The sequence below is a fragment of the Leptonychotes weddellii genome, chromosome 8 (genome assembly GCF_054177405.1).
Source record: "Leptonychotes weddellii isolate Sample4059 chromosome 8, ASM5417740v2, whole genome shotgun sequence".
Classification (NCBI taxonomy): Eukaryota; Metazoa; Chordata; class Mammalia; order Carnivora; family Phocidae; genus Leptonychotes; species Leptonychotes weddellii.
The window spans coordinates 6595210-6611496 of record NC_138376.1 but is presented as its reverse complement, the minus strand read 5'-3'; the positions used below and the strand labels follow the sequence as shown (position 1 = coordinate 6611496).

Below are 16287 nucleotides of genomic sequence, written 5' to 3'. Positions count from 1 at the left end.
AGCTCTAACTCTGGTCCTAATTTTCCTCAACAGTTGGGAGTTTTAGAGACCGTTTAGTATCTTGGATTGGATCCTGGAAAAGGAAAAGAACATTACTGAAAAACCTAGTGGACTCCAAATGAAGTCTGTAGTTAATAGTAAAACAAGGTTAAGTTCTTATTCATCACAAATGTACCATAGTTTTATAAGATGCTATCCCCTGGGGAAACAGCAAAGGTTGCACAGGGACCCTCTGTTCTATCTTTGGAACTTTTCTGTACACCTAAAACTATTCCAAGTAAAAGGTTCATTTTTTAAAAAAAAAAGTTGGTGTGAGAAGAATTATGTTCAGAGCATATAGAGAAATCAAATTCACTGGAAGATTGACCATGGGGTAATCCTACAGGCTGATTGGTCTTAGGCACCTGAAAAATGCAGGGTATTGATGGCTTCCTTTATAAACATCCTTCCGTGCCTCTCTTTGCCTTCCAGACTGACTGGCTTTTAGATTTGTATTTGTTTTTTTGTTTGTTTGGTTGGTTGGTTTTGTTGTTTTGGTTTTGCTGGTTTGTTTGTATTTTTTATTTAAATTTCAGTTAGTGGATATATAGTGTGATATTAGTTTCAGGTGTACAATTCAGTGATTCAACACTCCATACAACACCAGTACTCATCACAGCAAGTGCATTCCTTAATTCACATCACCTACTGTATTTGTATTTCAGGGAAAATTCACATGTATCTTATTTTTTATGCTTATTGTCCTCACCTAGAACTGATACTCCAAGGATCCCTCATTAAGCTAGAAATGTCACTGGGAAGTAATCCATGCTCTTTCAATAATAACACTAAATAAAGAATAGCAAAAAATAAAAACATTTACAGTAGAAATTCTTTGGTAGTGCATTTCTCTTTTTTCCTTTTTTTTCTTTTTTGGTAACAGTAATTCATGTTTCATGTTGTGGAATTCATGTTGTGAAAAATTCAGGAAGTAAAGACAAAAAATTATTTCGTTTTTATTGTTAAAAATGAGTACTTAATTTGATAAATAAGAGGAAAAGGAAACATTTGGTGCATTGTCATTATATGGCATTTAAGGTGACTATGGAAACAGAATGAAATGCTAAATTATGTTATGATAAGCAGATGTTTCTAGGTAACGTCAGGTAAACAGTACACAACTTACTATAGCAGGAAGCACTTTTTTTTTTTTTTTTAAAGATTTTATTTATTTATTTGAGAGAGAGAGAGCATGAGGGGGAGAGGGTCAGAGGGAGAAGCAGACTCCCCGCCGAGCAGGGAGCCCGATGCGGGACTCGATCCCGGGACTCCAGGATCATGACCTGAGCCAAAGGCAGTCGCTTAACCAACTGAGCCACCCAGGCGCCCTGCAGCAGGAAGCACGTTTTAACCAGGTTACTCCCATGGTTTGCTCCTATACAAATACGATCTGCATAACTGATGACCAAGAATTTTAAACATCCAGTGACTTGACAACTCAGATAATTAGCAAAACTAGCTGCATAATTTGCATTGTAGAAAATCTAAGTCTAATGATAAAGTTAGTAAATGATTCATTCTTCCAAAGATCACAGGCCAGTAAAGGGGCCTCTTCTCCCCAAAGCCACCAAGAAGAAGCCTTCTCTCCAAGAATATGAGAAAATACCATGTTCATAAATGGGATTCTGAAATCCACAGGCAAAAAGGATCAAATAAAGGAGGGACAAGAGGGAAAGACTTAAATGGGAAGAATTTCGTTTGACCCCTACAAAGCAGATGGGCAAGTGAGGAGACCAGACCCATCACCCAGAGCTTCCGGGTGGCAGTCAGAGCTGTTTCCTGCTGGTCGTTGGGGAACTGTAAAAATACAAGTGACCTCATGGACCACCTGGCAGACACCTGATGGGGCTAGTCAGGGGTGAAAGGAGAGTGACAGATAAAAGGTGTTCTAAATGACAGATCTCCGAGTCAACGTGGGCTGGCTGCAGACGGTGCTCGGAGATCTGTGGGTATGCCTACCAGGTATCCTTTAATCGACAGTCACTCTCTTAGAGCTCATACACTCATTTCATGTATCCTATTTACAAGGAAATCCTTGTAATGATGAATAAGAACAAGAGGGAATTCTTTTTCTTCGAGATTAAAAAAAATCCTTCTACGATGCCTTCTTCCAGTTGGAAGGTAGGCTCTTTGGATAGTTGCATCAACTCCATCAAAACACAGAAAAACAAAATTTCTCCTTGGAAGAAGTTAGTACACGGTCGGTCCCCTTGCATACTACATTTAGAAGCAGGAGATTTTTTTTTTTTTTTTTTTTAATGCAAACAGATATGTCTCTGTCTGAATACATCAAATTAAAAAGTCTTCCTTTTTTCCTGTGCTTGCTGTCCCAGGGTACAAAAGATAAACTGGAAGATGAGGTAGATAAAGCAGCTCCCATTCCTAGTGGGTTTTTTCCCTGGTGAGGTTTCTTCCAGCTTGTACTGTATTAACCTGCCTAAGGCGCTCCCTGCCCTTTGAAGCTATTTCTTCCCTTGGCTTCCATATTTTCACTGGTCATCCTCCTCGCACTATTTTCTGCTTCTTCCTCATCTCCCCAACCTTTGAGCATTGAAGTGATACAAAAACATGATCCCTGGACCCTCCCCTCTAGTGACACTCTCTCCCTAGATGATGGTATCCAGTCTCGTGGTTTACACACCCTTCCTGTGGAGATGATCACTCCCAAATATGTATCACCAGCACAAACATCTCCCTTGAACTTCAGATTTAGATATTCAGTTACCTAATCAGAATCGCAATTTGGATGTTTAGCAGGCATTTCAATTTCATATGGGTGGAACTAAACTGTTCTTGCCCCAACCCAGCTCCACACGCAGTTCTCCACCAATAAATGTCAACTCTGTCCTTCCACTTGTTGAGATAAAAAATTACAGAAGTTTTTCACTTCTCTTTCTTCTGACAACCCACATTTATTCCATAGGCCATAGTTTCAAAATATATCTAATTACTTCTCACCACTTCTGCTGAATCAGCCGAGTCAAAGCCTGGATTATTAAAGTAGCCTCCTGCCTACCTCTGTCCTTTTGTTCTAGAGAATGGTGTGAACACGGCTGCCTTGGGCTCTCCACTGACCATTGCTTAAAAACCAGCCTTGCTATTATTCTTCAGGAAGGTAAATCACGATGGCTCACAGCCTAACTCTTTTTGAAAACAACACCCCAAACGAACAGATTAATGAATTAATCACAAGGATAGAGTACTGGAGTTGCACAGAACCTTACGGATCCAGCAGTTCTAGCCTCTCATTGCACTGACAGATGGGGAAACTAGGATGAGATAAGCCTATCTTATCCATTGTATAAGCCAGGTATAGCCAGGACTGCGGGTTAGGGTGGAGGTCTTACCACGTCTCCAGAGCTGGGAAGCAAAGGAATGGGTTTTTCAGAATATCTTGCAGATTGTAAATCACACATCCCCCCCATTAGCTGATGTTTTTCTTTTTTGCTGTACATATTTAATGTATAACAACTTGATGAGCTTGGTGATAACTATACATCCATGCAACCATCATCACTATCTACGCCATAAATATATGTATCACCCCCAAGTTTCCTCCTGTCCTCTTGATTATTTTTTTATTACTATTATGTGTGTGTGATAAGAATACTTAATGTAACATTTACTCTCTAAGTAAATTTTTAATTATACAGTACAGTGTTAACTATAGGCACTATGCTTTACTACTATCTGTAAATCTCTAGAATTTATTCATCTTGCATAACTGAAACTTTGTGCCCTTTGATTCTATCTTCAGTAACTTATTAATTATATGTCACATGGTTCTGCTTTATAAAAGGATATTGTTATAGGTAATTTCTGTTTTAAGATAAATACTAGAGTTAGTAATATGTTTTTCATGACTTCTAATTCTGTTGAATTTTGAGATATTTTAGGGAGTGAGCTCATGTTGTTCTCACCAAACTCTGTGAAGCGTTTTCATTGTCAGGAAAAGGGCTCCACCCTCCCTTTTGCTAGCTACTATCAACAGTAATACCAAAGCTGCGATGGTGGTTACTCTGGACTGGGAGTTCTCCTCCAAAGTGAAACTTGGCTGGGGAAATGCTACTCCTCCTTTCACTCCTAAGAGCCTATATTTGGAGAACCAGTTTACCCTGCTCATCTTGGTTTTTTTATATTTATTTTTTGACAATTTCTCTCCCATGGTTAATGCCTGGTTTAGTTCTAAATTTGAAAATGCAGCATGCACAGGAATACTAATATTGACATGATTCGTGTTCAGACCTCTGAAAATGAGTAGATAGGATATTGACATAGTTATAGATACAGATTATTAATCTTTTTGCCCGATTCACCTTTTTTTCTTTTGCTCTTTTAAAGTTGTTAATCTACATTTACTCTGTTGATTGCATCTGCTAACTAATTTCACTCAGTCCTTCATTTTGGGATACCTCTGAGGATGGTGAGAATTATATATCTATATGTGAAGGCATCTCAGAGTGTCTAGTGTGTAGTCACAGTTCAATAGATGGTAGCTACCATGTGCTGTCACATCATCGACCTCTGTCTCCACTTTGTTCCCTCCCCAATTCATTTCCATTCATTTCTGCACATCTAACTCTCGAAAAATTCTGTCTTGAATTATCTACCTTTACCCTACAGGCTCGAGGATATCTCATATGTACAGTGTTTGTTTTGTTTTTGTTTTTTTTAAAGATTTTATTTGTTTATTTGACAGAGAGAGACACAGCGAGAGAGGGAACACAAGCAGGGGGAGTGGGAGAGGGAGAAGCAGGCTTCTGCTGAGCAGGGAGCCCGATGCGGGGCTCGATCCCAGGACCCTGGGATCATGACCTGAGCCGAAGGCAGAGGCTTAATGACTGAGCCACCCAGGCGCCCCTACAGTGTTTGTTTTTTTTTAAATTTATTATTCTACTCACTGTTGACTAGACCAGTTATTTTTCGAAATGTGGTCCTTGAATCACCACATTTGAATCACCTGAAGCAGAATGAGGTAAGGGGTGGTTCTCGGATATCTGTATATAAAACAAGGATGCAGGAGATCATTATGCGCACCATTTGGGAACCAGCATTAATCTTTCAACCCTACTGTTTCATCGATGCCATCACTTTTGCCAGTGATTTTTAAGATAGTGAAAAAGAGATTGATCTTACCACATCCTTAAAGTAACCCATATTTGTAGAGTATAATTCTCTAGAACTTACTGATCAGAATAAAATACATATTATGATTAAAAAGATTTAAATCTCCAGAAGAAATAGAAGGACCTAATACAAATTGGTAGATATTGAATGAATGATAATACAATGGATTCAAGCCCCCCCAGGTTTAAGTGCCTTTGGTATTTGAAGAGATGAAAGAGTGAATGCATGCAGTGCCCTAAATTGTGAACTCCAGGTGACATCATTTATAGGGAAACTGGCTATGATTTCCCTGCTTTAATTAGAAGATGAGTCCAATGATGTGTTGTTGTATATGAGGTGAGTTGTTGCAAATCCTTTCCAACTATATAGACACTCTACTTCCTGAAAAAAAAGTCAATAAAAATGTGGAAGATAACCAGGATTTATCTGTGCAATAGGACTATGGAGTAATGAGACTAGTTTTCTTGGATGACTTATGGAAATCAGAACTGATAATAAAGATTCATACTTTGTATTTCAAAAATGCAGCCACTACATGAATATAAATGTCTTCCACGTTACAGATGAGACTCTTGTGCTACATGGTAATGTACAAGGCTTGCACAAAGCAAACAGGATGCTTTAAAATAAGTGCTGAATCTCTTGCAAGATGAAATATTTCTATTATTGACATAGGTCAAGTACCTTCATCACCAAGGTACCTGTTTAGCTCTTTGCTGTCTGTACTAAAGCGGTGTTAGGCATTAGAAAGTGAAGACCAGTGAAGCATTTTACTAAAACTATAATTGCAAAGCTAATTGGAGATTGCAAATTAAGAAGGAATAGCATGCACAGTGACAGAAGAATGTCATGAAATCACAGAAATTTACATTTGGAAGGGACCTAGATAATTTCCACTCCAACCTTCCACCCAAATCATTTTATTCTGCTTTAAATATGTGAATACAGGGAAAATTCTACGGGTTTACCTAGTAAATATTTGTATCACATTCTAGCAACTCTCATTAAAATAGCTCATTCATTCAAAATACCATCTCTAATGTTTTTTGCCTTTTTGTATTTACTTTCCTAAATGTCAGACCTGGATTCTTGCCCCACCCCTCATATTTTCTTTTCTATGTGATCTCTGAAAAGTTTGATCTGAGGTATTATTTGCTCTGTTAGTGTCCAGATACTTCCCAATCACTAATCCAAATTCTTCTGCTGATTATAAGTAGCCCTTAGTTAGCATGTTACAATCATTGGTAGAAATATAAAAATTAAATATCCAAGAGGAAAAGCCATATTGATTTAGATGTGTGATTTTTATTCATGACAAGGGAATGAGAACTAACAGGGAGACCTTCAGCCAGTTTCCCTCCTCTGCCATATACGATCCCATAAGCAAGTTGATGGTCTATTTAGGAATGGTCTTTGGAGCTGGCTCTCATACCTGCTCCACTTGCCTACTCACCTCTAAAATCTGGAGATAGAGCTGTGGCCAACACTTCTTCACATTTTTTGAAACAAGTCTAAGTTTGATCAAGACCTAGAACAGATAACACTCTATTTTTTTAGGTTACCCAAGGCAGAAGGAAGGAAGAGATCCCTTATTACGCCTGCAGTAAAGACCTTAGCACCACCATTTTAGTAAAATGATAACCACACTTCCTCAGTTCAGCAGGACAGATATAAAGATGCATTGGGAACCTGGTGGCTCAGCAAATATACTATGACAGGATGAAAAAGAGTGCTTTGCTTTTGTGATTTTATGTCCTTTCAGAAATTAAATAATGGATTTCTGACCACCCAGATTATAAAACTGCTGTCTCATCAACATGTTAAACATTAATCATATTACAATCGAGACAATAAAGAATCATCCTTATACTAAAGACATTTCTATCCCAAGACAATTTTGCCCAAATAAATGATTATATTAGTGACATTGTTATAATAGGCATTTCTAAACTCATATCGTTGAAGGGGACCTTTATACCTACTTGACTTACATAGTTCTGTGCTTGGTTGTTCAATAAAATAAATGAATACCTGAATTTCCAAAAAGAAACTTGATAAAAATTGTCTTCTCTACTTCCTTATTCCTCGTTTACATTTTACCAATAGGACAGGCAGTTTATCATTTGCTATTGGATTACAGTAGGGTGGTGACTACGGAATTCAAAAGAAAATTGGAATAAAAGGGTTTGGGTCAATGTGGGTGAATATAATGATTAGTTGGTGTGCAGAGAGGACATAAACTTCATTGTCAAAATTGTTTGCAACTGCATTTAAATTCAGGTTGTAGGAGATGATTGAGCAAGAAAATAAAGAATTGAAAGAAAGGACTGAGAGGCTCAGCCTAGAAATGAACCCTTAGTAGAGAGAGAACCAACAGAACCAACATGTCAGTAGCAGAAGTACTGACATGATCCTACTCATGGTACCCATAACAGTTCCGGGGCTCACTCATGCAGCCCACATGCTCTGCTTTCTATCCCATGATGTCTCCTTTCCACCATTTCCCTCCCTTGAGAAATCTCCAACAAATTCATAATTTAAAGTCTTAGCAACTTTTCTAGAGCTTTTTTTGTTAAGTAGACCAGAACCTTCCTGGGATGTCAGCTGCTCCAGTGGATCCACCATTACTTGGCTCCAACACTTCCTCTTCTCATTTCAACAAGCCAACCACTCTCTGAATATGTGGGAAATCTGCAGGTCACCTCTGAACAGTTCTTCATTAGGATGTCATCCTGAGAGATGGTGCCGAGCCACCTGAGTAGCCACTTGAGCACTTCCCAATAAATCTCCTTATTGAGCCATAAAAAGTAGCAAAAAGAACTGGCCTTGCCTTAAGATGTTTTGGTAGTTGAAGATCCATCCCGACACAGCTTGAAGAGAACTGCGCAGTAGCATGCCAACAAATGCAAACCACTGTATAATACTGAGTTAAAAGAAGTGCATCAGATGTGATGAGAATACACAGCCAAAAGTTGGAAACAATACAAATATTTATAATAGTTTGTTAAATGAGTTATGGCATGTCCACATAATAGACTACCATGCAACCATAAAAATGATGACAAAGACAAGTAACTATTGATAGGAAAATGTATCCATGCCATATAAAGTGAAAATTAGGTTTCCAAGAAGTATGCATTGCATGTCAAAAATCTTTGCTCGAGAAATAATATCTATATTCACAGTGTGGTTATTTCTAGGTGTGGGTTATTTTCATCTTTATGTTTTTCTGTAGTTTCTCAATTACCTTGCAATTTTTATATCCTTCATTATAAAATGGAAAGTCAATAAAGTGACTTGTAAATAATTATAGCAAGGGAATTCATGATCAATAGCTTCGTGGATGCAGAAGCCATGGTTTTTGAAGGAACTGGTGGTTGCAGATTGGGAGAAAAGAAAGTGAAAAATGGTTTTGAAGGGAAGAGTATGAAGAGATGAGGAAGAAAAGTACTAGTCAAATGTAAAGCAATGGATGTTGAGTGTTTGGACTGAGGCAGGAAGAATGACAAGGGAGACCCTTGCTTTTCACTCCTCCGAGCTTCTGCTTCTGCATTGCCACTACCTGGAAAGCCTTCACCACTGAAGAAGTCATCTTTCAGGATCGAGCTCAAGTCACTCTTCCTCTTTCAAGCTTCCTTTGACCCAGGCTTTGGTTTTTGCCTCCACAGTAGCCCATACATGCCTGTATTATGGCACAGAATGCGTTGTATTTCATTAATGAATTTTTAATTTGTGTAAGCCATCATCTCAACAGTAAGTTCCATGGGGGCAAGAGACTTAACTTTTCTTGAATGCAGTCTTGTCATATAACAAATGTACAATACATATGTTGTAGGCTTGACTCGAGTTGACTTGAATCGAAACCGTTTTGGAGAAGGATCAGTTGACAGAGAGCCTTAAAAGTAAGGCTGAAAAGATCGGTTTTATATAATTCATAATGTAGAAATTTTAAGCATATATCTCTTTGGGATATTAGGATGCTTTTCCTAGAAGTTGGATAAAAAGAAAGCTTTATGAGTCTTCCAACTGTGTTCACCAGAGATCAAGAGTCGGCGGCTCTGGGAAGACTGTTGATGGACAATGTGGGAAGGTGCCAGACTTGCCCACTTAATAATCTGCTAAAGGGCAAACTCATTTTATGTAGTACAAGTTGTAGATTCCTGATAAAGACAGCACAGTGGGTTGATGACCAATGTTAAAGCATTTTTAACAAGTTACTTGGATATCCTAAAATTCCAACCTAATTATTCCCCAAAGCCTCAAAGACAATATATGTAGCATGTTTACAATGTCACAGGAATTGTCTTATTTTCCCTTATAATGTGTCTTGGCCATTTTTAGAACATAATGCAAACAAAGAGAATCATACATTGATGTTGACCTAATGAACAAGTTGTTTTGAACATGGTAAATAGGGTTCCCTTAGACCAGGTAGTATTATCTAATGTTTTATCAAATTTTTAGATTATTCTGTCAAATAGACTTTTAAGAAAATATATTCCATCCAAGATTTTAGTCTTTAAAGATTATAAATATCATTTAATTCTATTCAAGGAAAAGTAGTAACTATAATCCCTCCCAAAGGGATGGTTTTATTTAAACTGGACAATTTTCACATACAATCACCAATGTTGATAAAGCTCAGAGTTAACTCAGTCCCTTTTTCCTTTAATCCTGCATCTTGAATTCCTTTAGTGTTTTGTTGCATGTGTTTTGCTAGTAGAAAAATGTAGGAGTTTAATTATTTCTCATACAAGTGGGTTTTCATGCTGTTCATCTACTTTCCAGGGCCATCTTGCACTGCAGGTACACAGTTCACGGACATCATGAGCCATCCAATGACAATGACAACCGTGTGAGATCTGCAAAAAAGGTCTCAAAAATTCCTCTTCAGGGAAAAAATTGCAACCATTTCTTGAACATTGTATCCATTCTTAGGAACCATGACCTAGATACCAACAAAAGGGGAAAGTTCTCCGCAGCAAAGGCAGATTTACTGTGTGACCAGCTCACGTCCAGCATTCAGATCCAAGATATGAAGCAAATTACTGTTTAGTTAGCATCTTTCCTTTAAGTAGTTAAAATACATCTCATTGTGCTTTTTCTAGACTGGGGGATTATTTTGCATTCACCATACAAGAAAGGGAAATGTAGCTGAAATCTTTCATCAGTGGAAGGTTAGCACCAGTTTGTGCTGTGACTAGAAGAGATCTTAGCAGTGACTTTACTTGTGGTATTGCCTGCTCAAAGAAAGGATGCAGCAGATACAAATCAGTAATTATTAGGACGAAAGTTTTTGTAGATTTTATCTATTTGAGAGAGAGAGAGCAGAGCAGGGAAAGGGGCAAAGGAAGAGGGAGAGGGAGAATCTCAAGTAGACTCCCCGCTGAGCATGGAGTCAAAGGCAGGGCTAGATCTCCTGATCCTGGAGATCATGACCTGAGCCAAAATCAAGAGTCGGATGCTTAACTGACTGAGCCACCCAGGCGCCCCTAATAGGATGAATTTTAAATAGTACACACATACATGCATATATTCTTGTCTTGAATTTCTCCTCTAATGGATAATGATGAGCTAACACAATAACTTGTTTTCTTTGGCATCTTTATAACCATTTACCTATTACAAGCCCCTTTCAATAATGGTGCAGACTTCAGGGGACATTGAGTATCTTTTATACGCAAGTCTACTGCCTCCTATTGTTTACTTACTGCCCTTCTCCTAGGGTGTTCAATGCAGCTACTCCTCACTCCATCCTTATAAATCCCTCCTCTTGCCAGATGAAGAAGCTGAGGCTACAGACTGAGCCATAGGATTTTAGAGGCAAAACTAGGATACCAGCTGGGATTTTTTACTCCCTGTTCTGGAAGTGAATGCATTTAATCCTGTTACATTGTTTACTTTCTTGAGACAGAAAGGGTAAAGAGGGGAAATGGCAAGTCATCCTGAATATAGAATGATGGAGCTTCTTATCGTCCCCATCCAGGGTGTGTGTGCCCCCAGGCAGCTGTTAATGTGGGGTACCTGAGGCAGCAGATGCTGCAGCTGGGGTGAAGCACTGAGATGAGAGTCCAGAGCATAGCTTTCATTCTGCACAAGGGAAGAGTATTTCCAATAATCAGGTTGAGTCCTCCTCAGAGCCTCAAATCCATGTCACATTAGAACAACACAAAACAGGGAGGAGTGGATGTGGTTTTAGCAAAGCCCATTTCTAGCAGGTGATTGACTATGTTAATGGATCCCCATGACAGCTGACATATTCAAGCATACATGTCTCATGTCTGCTTTGGAGGGCATCTCACCAGCATTCAGCTAATGCTATAATCCCTGACGGATAGCACTATGATACAGAGTTTAAGAGAGAGAGAGAGAGAGAGAGAGACGATAAAATACCCATCTACAGAAGTTAAAGAACAAACTGGTGGATTCATGGAAGAAGCTCTTCTGAGATCGAAATATTAATTTTAAAAATTAATACTTTTTAAAATCTTCATGGAGATATAATTGTCATACCATATAAAATGATATACTATATATATATATATACCTATATATAGATATATATATTGCACAACTTGATACATTTTGACATTACCATTACCACAATACTGATAGTAAATGTACCTGTCATTCTTGTGTCCCCTCATGGCCCTTGGATATATTATTTTACTCCTCTTGGATAGATGCCTAGCAGTAGAATTATGGTATGCTATGTGGTGTGCGTATGTTTAACGTTTTAAGAAACTGCCAAACTGTTTTCCAAAGCGGTTTTTCTCAGTTTACATTCCCACCAGCAGTGTGGAGAGCTCCAGGTATTGTGCATCCTCTCCAATATTTAGTGTGGTTAGTCTTTTTAATTTTAGCTGTTCTGACAGGTGTGTAGTAATATCTCATAGTAGCTTTGAAGTGTACTTATACCCCAAATGACGAGTGATATTGAGCATCTTTCCTGTGCTTATTTGTCACTTGTATATTTTATTTAGTGGACTGTCTGGTCAGATCTTTTGTCCACATTTTAATTGGGTTGTTTGTTCTTTTCTTATTGAGTTTGAGAGATCTTTATATGTTCTTGGTAGATGCTCTTGATATATTTTGGATACAGGCCCTTTTTTGAAGACATTCACAAACTGCTTTTAACATCCGTATGGAAATGCAACATATATCCAGAATAGCCAAGCAACTTTGTAATGAAGAACAACAAAGCTGGAGGATGAGTCAATCAATACTACCTGATTTCAAGACTTACTCTAAAGCTATAGTAATCAAGACAGTATGGTGTAAAAACAGACAAATAGACCCATGAAACAAAATTCAGAGGCCAGAAATAGAACCATACATATATACACAACCAATTTTTGACAAAGGTGCAAACCCAGTCCAATGGAAAAAGGAGTCTTTTCAACAGAGGGTGATGGAACTATCAGACATGCGTATGCAAAAAATAGAAACTTCAATTCATATCTTGACCCACATACAAAATAACCACAAAACGGATCACAGACCTAAACCTAAAACCTAAAGCCAGAACTGGCTACATAATTTGTGGGCCCAGTGCAAAATGAAAACATGGGCCCTCTTGTCAAAAATTACTGAGAATTTCAAGATAGTAACATCAGAGCATTAAACCAACGAGACCCTTCTAAGCTTGGGACCCTGTTTGGCTGCATAAGTTGTGTGCCCATAAAACCAACCCAGCCTAAAAATTATAAAACGTCTAGAAGAAAACACAGGAGAAAACTTTCATTACCTTGGGTTATGCAAAGATTTCTTAGATATACCAAAAGCATGCTCCATTAAAGAACAAATTGATAAAATGAACATCATCAAAATTAAAAACTTGTGCTCTCCTAGATTGTTAAGTGAATGAGAAGACAAGCCACAGACTGAGAAATAATATGTGCCAAAAATAATAATAAAGTTTAACATAACACTCATTAAGTGCCAGATACTGTTCTAAGAATTTTATATAAGTTTAAATATATATATGAACACATTATAAAGCAGATATAATTTCTATCCTCATTTCATGTAAGAAAAGGCAGAGGAATTTAAAAATCCAGCTTAATGATATAAAATTACTAAACCAAGGAGCCAAAATTGGAGCCCAGGCATTCTGACTTAAAAAAAAAAAAAAAAGATTTTATTTATTTATTAGAGTGAGAGAGAGCATGAGCAGGGGGAGGGGCAGCGGGAGAAGGAGAAGCAGACTCCCCACTGAGCAGGGAGCCCAACGTGGGGCTCAATCCCAGGACCCTGGGTTCATGACCTGAGCCGAAGGCAGACGCCTAACCGACTGAGCCACCCAGAGGTGTTCTGACTTTTAAGCCCACATTCTTGGGGTGCCTGGGTGGCTCAGTCGGTTAAGCATCTGCCTTTGGCTGGGTCATGATCCCAGGGTCCTGGGATCGAGCCCCATGTTGGCGGGGGGGGTGCTTCTCAGCAGGGAGGCTGCTTCTCCTTCTACCACTGCCCCTCACCCCACTCATGTGCTCTCTCTCTCTCTGTCTCTCTCTAATAAACAAATAGAATCATTAAAAAAAAAAAAAAGCCTTACACTCTTACTCTTCTAAGGTAAAAACAAAGGACACCTCTTTCTTCTTCACATCAGCTCCTTCTTATTTCAACAGACTACCTTTCAAAATTCCTGAAGTAGGCATTTTTGCTGGCCACGTCTGCTTGGCTATGTTCAATATATAACGTCCCCTTCTTATAAGGCTTTCCCAAGACTGGGCAAATCAAAAAGGTTATCAGTGCTTCCGGGACTGGTATCAGCAATCCAAGGGTAGCACAAGTAAGTCTGTAACACTCAGTGCCAGATAAAGCAGCCTTGAGCATGAACTGCCACATTGCCCAATGTACTCTTTTGGAGCAAGGGACGCTCCTGCAACAGAGTACATACTGGTTCCTTGTGCCTGGAAAGAATGCATGTGCCTCCTTCCAGTGACCATTTACATGTAGAGAGGCACCAAGGCATGGGAATGCTCCTGTTTATCTGTCTGAGCCCACCCACTGCTTCCCTGCAAGCCATGGGGAAAGAAGTATCAAGTCCTAAAAAGGCATTTGGACTGAATAGCACAATATGCTTGGATACCCTTGCTTCATGTAAACACAGGGTGCTTGTGAATTCTAAGAGCCTGGGTGTTGCAGTTCAGCAAGGCTCTGATTAGCGTCTAGAAAGCATCCCAAGAAAGGGCTGCAGAACTCTTTGTCTGGAGGAAGGGTGTACACATGACTCTGGGCACCAGGGCTCCCTGGCAATTTTCCCAAGACTATTTCATCCCAGGGTCCCTCTAAGGAACATTTTGGGAGCCTCTAGCACTTTCATGGCAAAGGGCTTTTGGCTAGCTAGCCCATCTTACTTTTACAAGTGCCAGCGAAGCATTTTGATGTAAAAGGAAGAGTCGTGGGAAACTAAGTTTCCCTCTCCTTTGCGTTACAGATCATGTAGCTTGCAAGGTTTTCCCAAAATCTAGTCATTGCTGAGTAAACTCCGGTTTGAACGATCAGTGCTGGGAGTCTTTTATGACTTCAGCTTTGACGTCATGCAAGTGACTGTGTCTAAGAATCAAAAACATACATTGGTTAGCCCCTGGTGCTCTCAGGTTTCGGAGGCCAAAAAGCACAGGATTTGATACTTTATTTCCATCGTATAATGTTTTCCTAGCTTTTAATTGATTAATGTCTTCCAACCTGGCAGGATTTGGGGGAATCACATTTTTCCTGGGTGTTCTTGATCATGTGGCCAGGGTACATTCCTTTGAACTTAGGCTCCACAGTAACCCAGCTATTCTGACTTTGAGCCAGTCACACAGAGCAACTCCAACAAAACCTGAAACTCTGGCATTTGGCACTTGTCACACCCAGGGTACGGCTCTCTGAGATTTAGCAAAGTCCAACAAGATGGATAGGTTTGTTCCTTTGTGTCACGTATTTAAAACTTACATTTTAAATCGAATCAACTCAGGATCTGTAAAGTTTTGAAATGAGTGTGCCCCGGGTATAGTAGCATTGTTCAATTTTGCCAGAGAAAAATCTTAGGTTTTAAATGTTGAAGCAGCTTTTAAACTCTAACAAAGAAAAAAAATCAGTGGAACAGAAACTTCTGTACATATTTCCACTTATTATTATCATCTGTGATGATATGACAAACTCCACGGTAGTAGCTTAATGCCCTCGAGTGCCCCTTGGCCCACCTTTGTCTCTAAAACGAAAATATTCTCTGTGTTTATTCATTCTAATTTAAGAATATATAAAACTACGCCTGTAGTTAGAAGAAAGTCTTCTTGGAGGTTTTACAATTCTCCTTTTCTTGTTAAGTGTGTATGTAGACCACCTAAGTATGCATGTAAGTAAGTGAGAATGTCCCTCGTTTCCAAACAATTAGTAGAGATAGTAATGTGTAAGTATTAGGGGAGAGGAGGGATGTTGCATCTTCCTGTGAAACCAGCATTACATCGTTACTCCTCATTTCATCAGGAAAAAGGAATGTGCTCTGGGGAGCTAGTAGTTTAATAGTTATAAAATACCCACGTGGCTAAACAAAGTACCTACCTGCCTGATGCAGGTATTTCAGTTCTGGGCAGGGAGGGAGAGCTTCCTTGAAGAGGGTAGACAGGAAGAGGTGAGGTCCACAGCTCTTTCTCTTAATGATCTATAAAAATGAAGGCACCAATCTATATCAGGTACACAAAAGAAAATTCCTGAGTTAACTCCTCTCTTAGCTTGTCTAAAGGTGGGAGGTTTGCAGGGTGAAGGCACTCAAAATTTATATCCTCAATGACCAGAGAGTCTTAATGCTCATTTCTCAACCAAAGGGCTCAATTTTTCCTTGAAGAGTACACACAGGGTCCTATCAAAGTTCATTGTGCAATTTTGTTTGAACCCTTCCAGGACAGCTTTTCTATTAGTAACCTCAGAAACGTCCTTAATGAACAGACTTTTCTGCAGGGTGTGGCCCAAGCAGGACTCCAGGAACTGGAAGTGTGAATTTTAATGCTTTGCTGCAAAAGGAGACTGGCCATTCTTAGCATCTTATTTAAAGCGGGGTACGCTTAACACGTGAGGCGGTGCGTTAATGGCCTACATCAAGTCACAGGTATGAATTTTACATAAAACGGATTA

The 16287-nt window shown here is 39.1% G+C and overlaps 1 long non-coding RNA gene across 2 annotated transcripts in view; it reads right to left on the bottom strand.

Annotated features, from left to right (window-relative positions):
* The window catches only part of LOC145722924 (uncharacterized), a 44141-nt gene that overhangs the window by 27252 nt on the left and 602 nt on the right, over positions 1 to 16287 (bottom strand). The window contains exons 2-3 of one of the 2 annotated variants that reach the window (XR_014147485.1): positions 15718 to 15817; positions 9990 to 10114 (exon numbers count right to left, since the gene is read on the bottom strand). This is a non-coding gene — a long non-coding RNA (uncharacterized LOC145722924). Of the gene's footprint in view, positions 1 to 9989; positions 10115 to 15717; positions 15818 to 16287 lie in introns of those variants that run through there. The other variant, XR_014147486.1, reaches the window with a different exon arrangement.